Below are 7357 nucleotides of genomic sequence, written 5' to 3' on the forward strand. Positions count from 1 at the left end.
CACCATATGTGTGTGGAGGTATGAGAAACAAGATAGAAAATAGGTATGCATGCTGATGCTTGATGATGTTGATGTTTGTTATAGCTTGATGCATTATGTAGAAAAGATTAATGTTGAAGAGGTACAATGAAAATGCAAAAAAGAATGTGATGCAAAGGGTGATAAAAAAGGAGTAGCAAAGGAGAAACAATATAGGTCTTTGATATCATTGATGTATGAAAAATTGATGTTGTGATGCCTGTTATTATGTTTTCTTAACAAAAATGTGCTCTACCCTTGTGAGAAACAAACTTGTACAATGATATGTCTGTGACGCTTGGTATGATATGTTTGTGTTTCTTAGTATGGGTGGTATGTTGTTGGCAAACTGTAGAGAACAAAGATATGGAATTTGAGAGTGAATGCATTAAAAATGTTGTGATATAAATACATGCATATGTTTTATGTGTAAGCATGATTTCAAGACTGATTTGTTTGAGGAGATTGTTGTGATGCAAGGAAAAGGAATGAATATGTTGAGACTCATTTTATGTATTTTAATATTGAACAGTTCAAGCAATTTTGAAATTGAAGAGACTCCATTGGAATGCAGAGAGACAAGACTTGTCATTTTAGATTCATTTATGGAATACTAACAACCATCAAAGTTCATTTATAAAAATGTGTAAGGTTGGAAGGAAAAAATGTTAGAGAGTTATAGACTATGCGAGAGATAAGTGAGTTATTATTCATGATTTACATAGTACATATGAAGAAAATGTGAAGCAGATCTGAAAAGGAGAAGAGTCAAAAACAAATATGGAGGTATACTAAATGTAAGACCAGGTAAACCGAAAAATTCCTTTTATATGTATAAGGGGTTTGTAGTTTCTTTTCAAGTTGTAGGTTGGGTCCTTTTGAGGTAGGAGCATCCCATGGGTTGTAGCTTGCATGAAACTTAATGGGAGTTGGAGCTTATTCATAAGGTGTATGCTACTCATTTAATAGTTTAGTCAACCATTGAAAAATAATCAGAATTTAATGTCCATGAATGTACTAAACTAATTCACCTTCCCCTCTCAGTTTAGTTAACTCTCTAATAGGAGGAGGTGGAGATTTCCAAGGGCCATAGGGAGGAATTTCCTTCAGTCGGGGATGCACATGTGAGGCCATATGCACTTGCAAAGGAAGGTCAAATTACTTTAGGAGGGCCAAGTTATCTTGTAGAGGGAGGTTGAGTTCCTTCTAGGAATTTTTATTTGTTGGTAGATGGAGAAAATAATTACAAGAGCTTTGCTAATTTATGACATGCAGTTTAATTCCGAGGTTCTTTTTGTGTTCTAAGATTGAATGTGATATTGAAGGAGTGAAGCCCTAGCTCGCGACGATGAACCCTACAGCTGCCGCCTCTGCGCCCTCGACCACAGCTTGGCCTCAGCTCTCTTCCGTCGAAAGGGAAGATCGATTCCAGACCAGGACGCCGGAGCACTCCTCAACGCTGGAGAAGCAGGCATTGAACAGATATTCGGAGCAGAAACCGAACCCTAAATGCGAGGCTACCGCCGCCATAGCCTCCTTATCCTTGGCCGCCGCTTGGCCTCTATGTGGACGTGCTGATGAAACGGAGGCTCGATTCAGGGTCTATTGGAGGTGCGAACCAGAGTTGAAGCTCCAAGTGGAGGTTGAGCCGAAGGAAGAGGCAAACTTCCATGCATTGAACACAAGCATGCATAGCCATGGCAGCTCTGGCCCCTCCACTGATCAGCAGCCTCTCCACAGATCTGGCGCCCTTCCCTCTGCAGCGGATTCGAGATGGAGCAACAGGTACCTTCGGCAGAAGATCTCTTCTCCCCCACTGCCTCCTTCACGTCAAGAGATGGGAGGCTCTAAAGATTCTGGCTCCATGCTGCTCCATAAATCTTTTGAAATTTCCTCTGCCCCCTTTCAGGTTCAAATAGCACAGATCTTGGGCAAAACCATTCTGCAATGGGTAAACCCTACAGATCTTGTGCAGAACCTCAAAGAAAATCTGGAGCACAGAATTGGGATCCCCTCAGCCCTATAGAGACTTATTTTCCAAGGTAAATAGCTCGAAGATCCTCATCCTCTCTCTTTTTACAGCATAAAAAACAACAGTTCTTTAGTGTTTTCCTTTCGCTTGAGAGGTGGCGCTATAGGGCAGTCCTCTTCTGCTCCTCCACACTCCTACAAAGCTACAGTCCGCTCTGAGATACCCGAAACCCCGGAACCTCCCAAACCCAAGCCTTTTTTGGTTGACAAACTGGAGGAGGTTCCCTCTGTTGAGATCTCCTACCCTGACCTTGCAGACGACACCCAAAAATTTGCTGAAAGGGCCATCATCTGCAGATTCAATGGGCTATGGCCTCGCTCAAAGGATCTTTATGACTGGATCAATGACAACTGGACTGACCGTTGCAAGGTTTATTTCTGTGAAAAGGGATATTTTATAGTGTTGTTCGACAACCTCGAGCACTACAAAAACGCATTAGAAGAAGGCCCTTGGTTCATGGGTTCAGCAGGACTCTTCCTAACTCCATGGTTCCCAGACTTTGACCCAGCTTCTGCAGTCATCACTAAAGCCCCAGTATGGATCAGACTTCCAAATCTCCCAATACACCTGTGGCGCACAGAAGTATACAGGCAAATAGGCAACACCTTGGGTTGCTTTTTAATGGGAGATTACAAGAGGGAACAACAAGGTCTCTATACATATGCTAGAGTATGTGTGGAGCTAGATTTAAGCAAGGGATTGCCAGAGCAAATCAATCTCAAGATCAATGACTCGGTCTGGACCCAGTTTCTAGATTACGAAAACACTGCCTTCCGATGCCACCATTGTCACCTAACAGGGCACCTGCAGAAGTCTTGCCCATCGCTGACAGCAAGAACAAAAAAGGGCATCTTCGCAAAATCCAAACCCAAGTGTTGGGCTCCCTGTCCACCGCCGCCAGCTGGGAGCTCTAGCTCCCCAAGTATGGAGGATGAGGAAAGCGATTCAGAATCGGACCAGGCGCCTCAGCCGATGGTTCCGCCCACGGACACTAAGGGGCACACCCATGTCACAACAATCTCACAGAAATGCGCCCATGAGACTTCCTCTTCTGAATCAGAAAAGGAGTTCCCGAAGATAGAGAATTCCAGTCTTCAAGTTGTTCTAGCTCATTCTCCCAATGAGGGCTGGACAAAGTCAACAAAAAGAAAGAGAAAAAACACTGTGTTGTAGTTTCTGACCCTCTGGGGTAAAAGTCTGTTAGTCAGTCCTTGCTCTCAAACTATTTGATGTAGCTCTGTGATTGAATCTTTCCTCCGGGACCGAGGTTGATGGATCCATCATTTCCGGTCTGCCGGTCTCTTGCTTCTCCTGATTGTACTATATTTTACTTAATAGATTTAGTCTTTATCCCAAAAAAAAAAAAATTATGACATGCAGTTGTAATTTTCAATCACCAATTTTGCGAAAGACTAATAATAAAATCCTCATCTACTGCACTACTTTTCCCCACACTGGGGTTTTTCCAGGGACTATTGTCCAAAAATATCGATGTCTAAATTTTGTGTGTGTGCATTATTTTCTTAGTCCCTGTTATTATTGGTGAAAATTGAAGTAATGATTTTGTTCGCTATTTGTCATGATTAATTTTTGAAGGCAAATAACCTACATAAGATAGAATTTCTAGTAATTAAGGAAATTTCACAAGCGGAAGTTTCCCCGTTGTTTTTTTGTTATTTCAAAGATTGGTCATGAGAATTTTAGGTTCAATGTTGTATGCAAAATGACCAATGATTTTTTTTTTGCAATTCCTTTAAACATTTTTATGTCATGTAGAAGGTGGGAAAACCATTCAATGGCTTGCCCTCCTAGATATTAAGGAAAAAGTGCATCAAATATGTGTCATTGTATGATACCTCAAGATATGAAATATAGAATTGCTTGTTATGTTCTCTTGGGTCACCTCTTCCTTTACATTTGTAAATTTTGGCATTTCAAAGTTATTAGGGAAGGGCGCCATCTAAATAAACCCATCAAAGGAATAAGGACATGTGTCCTCAAGTGTGTAACTCTTTCTTGGATGTCCAATCAGCATGTTGGACAATTGTTTTTGAATATCCAAAACTTGTTAGATTAATTCATTATTTGGTGGAGTGATATTGTGTGGTGCTTACATGTTTGTGTTGTTGATGGGTTGTTACTAATATGTGTTGGTGTAAGCTTGTTTTTGCTACTGTTTGGAAGGGTTATATGCTTTTTTGCTGGATATGGCATGTGTGTAAATGTTGCAGTTAAAGTGGTTTTTTATTAGTAGGTATTGTTAGAGTTAATAGTTGGTGTTGAAGTTGGTATGGTGTTGGAGTTAGAAGTAATAACGTGTTGTTGTTGGTACATGTTGAAGTTGGTTGTGTTAGGTGATGCAAATGTATATGTGTTGTATGATGTGGACATGGGAATAGATGTGTACATGTTTGAATTATTTAATGGTATGGATGTGGATGTTATGTTAGGAATTTGCATGTTTTTTGTAATATGTGTCATAGGATTTGTGGATGTTAATATGTTATATATATTTCCAATGAATACTTTGGAGGATGATTGTAGTTAAGATAGTATGTAGTTTGAAGTGTAGGTGTTGTTAGTTTGTGTGGTATTCGAGGTGGTGTTCTGTAACATATTCATGGGAATGGAGGTTTGCATGTGACTAGTAGTGTTGGTGGAGTTTATGTTGGTTTGTATCAAGAATGAATATGTGGAATTTGAACCTTGAAATAATGGATTAATCATTGTCCTCATGAATCATGGGTCATTAATATCTACTACATGTTGTATTGAATCTATAATTATGAAATTTTGTGTTATGGGTGTATGAACCTAGGAGAAGTTAGGTGCTCCTATAGATTGTGTGGCATTTGTTACATGATCCTTCAGGATGGTAGTGTCAAAATGAATAAGAATTTTTGAACCTTGTAGTGCTATTAGGAGTATATCTCTATGTGGATTTAAATGCATAAAGCTATGAGTAGCCTTCATAATAACCAAATATTGTTCTAAAACTAGAAGTTCCTCCTGTGTCAAATATATTATCTCATGTATTGTTATTGTAATTGGTGTGGTTGTCCTTAAAGGAGGATGTTCAGATGTATGATATACTTGTATTAAGACATGAAAAGAATCCCCAACCTTGTGTTGATTATCATCAAATGATGGTGTTTTGGTATCCATTTTATTCTTTTGGAACCTGTAATAGGAATCAATACCTTTTGATGAAGTGATCTCCTAAAAATATATTGACTAATGTTTTTTTTTGGTTTTGGGAGTCTTCTTAATTGTTTTTGGATTTTGGGATATTTATTTTTTTTGGATTTTTTAACTAGATGCTAAATTTTACTTTAGATTTGGAATTTGTTGAGAATTGGATGCTAATGGATGAAAAAACCTAAAACAGAAGAATGCATGTCTAGATCTTGAGAATTAAAAGAAATATTTATATGAGGATGGGGTCAGGCTTGGAGCTAGACTAATTCCCCCGAGCCAATATGGAAGGGATGTGAAATACACCAACTTAAGAGGAGCCAAATGTATGAGAGAATCTACTCACTGATAGGGCTAACTAGATAATCTATTTAGAGAAGGGAAACTTCACAAAAAATGCCTAATTAGAGATTAAATGAGGGTTGCAAGATCTATAATGACTAGAAAGTATTCTATGTAGTTATGGGATTGACTATGTGATGGATGATATGATGGTGTTATCCTAGTTCAAAGTGACTTTCAACCAAAAGGCCTAATTAGAGATAAAATGAGGGATGAAAGATCTAGAATGACTTCAAACTCTTCTAAGAAGCTATGGGATTGCATATGTGATCGATGATATGGTGGTGTTATCTATGTCCAAAGTAAATCTATAACCTAGGGAAAAAGGATGCTAAAATGTAAAAGATAAAGCAAGCTAAAGTAAAGGAAATCAAACATATTTTCCCTGGTCTGTGATCTTGGTTTTGACTAGTTTGATCTAGTTTTTTTCTTTTCAAATTTTCTTAGTTTGATGGAAAGAAAACATTTCAAGTGCAAAGACAATAATTGTTTAGACTGACTGAAAATGGTATTAACGTTGAATTGGTGTCATTGGTATTTCAAAAATGCAAAGACAATCATAAAATAAGTATAGCCTAATTATTCAAATAATGGTGTGTTTCCACACTAGTGCAGGACCAATGAGGTGATACTATAGGATTCCACTACTGCGTTCACTACTCTTTAGTGTTGATAGGTAAAGATCCAATACATTAGGCTCAATATGATGATAAGCCCACCTTATCTCTCTACCCTAAATGCCAAGAGATTCCTAGGATGGAACATATTGAGTAAATTTAGGGATGATACTGTACATTGTACAATGCTAGAGAAGCGATTGAAGGCTCCTAGGATTCTAAGTTACAAAAGGTGTCTAGTGAGGGACTACCATGAACAACATGCTGTCTTGATAGGACCCAAGATTGGATGGATCTCCTCCTCTTTCTACACCAAAAAAGTCTTGGTGGACTAATGGTCTTGCAAATTGGTTTTAACTAAGCTAGCCACACCTTTGGGTACAACTTTCATTCTCCCCCTTTTTATACCTCGTTGGAAAACATGGTTGAGGTGGAACTTTGGGGCGATGATATCCCTAGGCAGACCTACTATTGAAAAATAAAAGAGAGAATTATATGTTTATCTCACTCAATATCACACAAGTATGTGAGGGGAGAGGATACATAGAAAAAACTCTATGATTTACAATGGTGTGCAAGTTCATAGAACATGGTAGACATATTCCCATTTAAAGCACTAAAATCAATTTTTTTCTAAGCTATCTATCTATATATCTATATATATCTATATATCTATATATATATATATATATATAGGCAATTGTTTCCCTGCACTAGACATGCTAGTAGTTTAGGGGTTTCAAGTCTTCTCCCAATGATTACCAAATGCTTCACAATTGGGTTAATTCCATCAAAGATTCAATGATTAGCTAAAAAAAAAATGCAAGGGAATTCAGAAGCAATCTAGAACAAAATCACATAACAAAAAACATAAGAAAAAAATGAAAATCATAAGTGCCACGATAATTGATGAGAGTGCAATTTTACCTTACAAATATGCCACACTACCTAATCGTAGTGCAACAACACCCAACATAAATGTATCTTTGCATATGAAATTAAAAACCTACGAAATAAAAAATAAAAATAAAAACACAAAAGAAAAATCACAAATGGATTTTTAGAATGTTAGAAAATGAAATATCTTAATCAAATCTATAATCAGAAATGTTGAACCCTGCAAATTAAGTGATAAAAATGAAAAATTAAGCGC

Source organism: Pinus tabuliformis, chromosome X (assembly GCF_031772625.1).
Source record: "Pinus tabuliformis cultivar Carrire ecotype Pingquan chromosome X, CPIR1, whole genome shotgun sequence".
NCBI lineage: Eukaryota > Viridiplantae > Streptophyta > Pinopsida > Pinales > Pinaceae > Pinus > Pinus tabuliformis.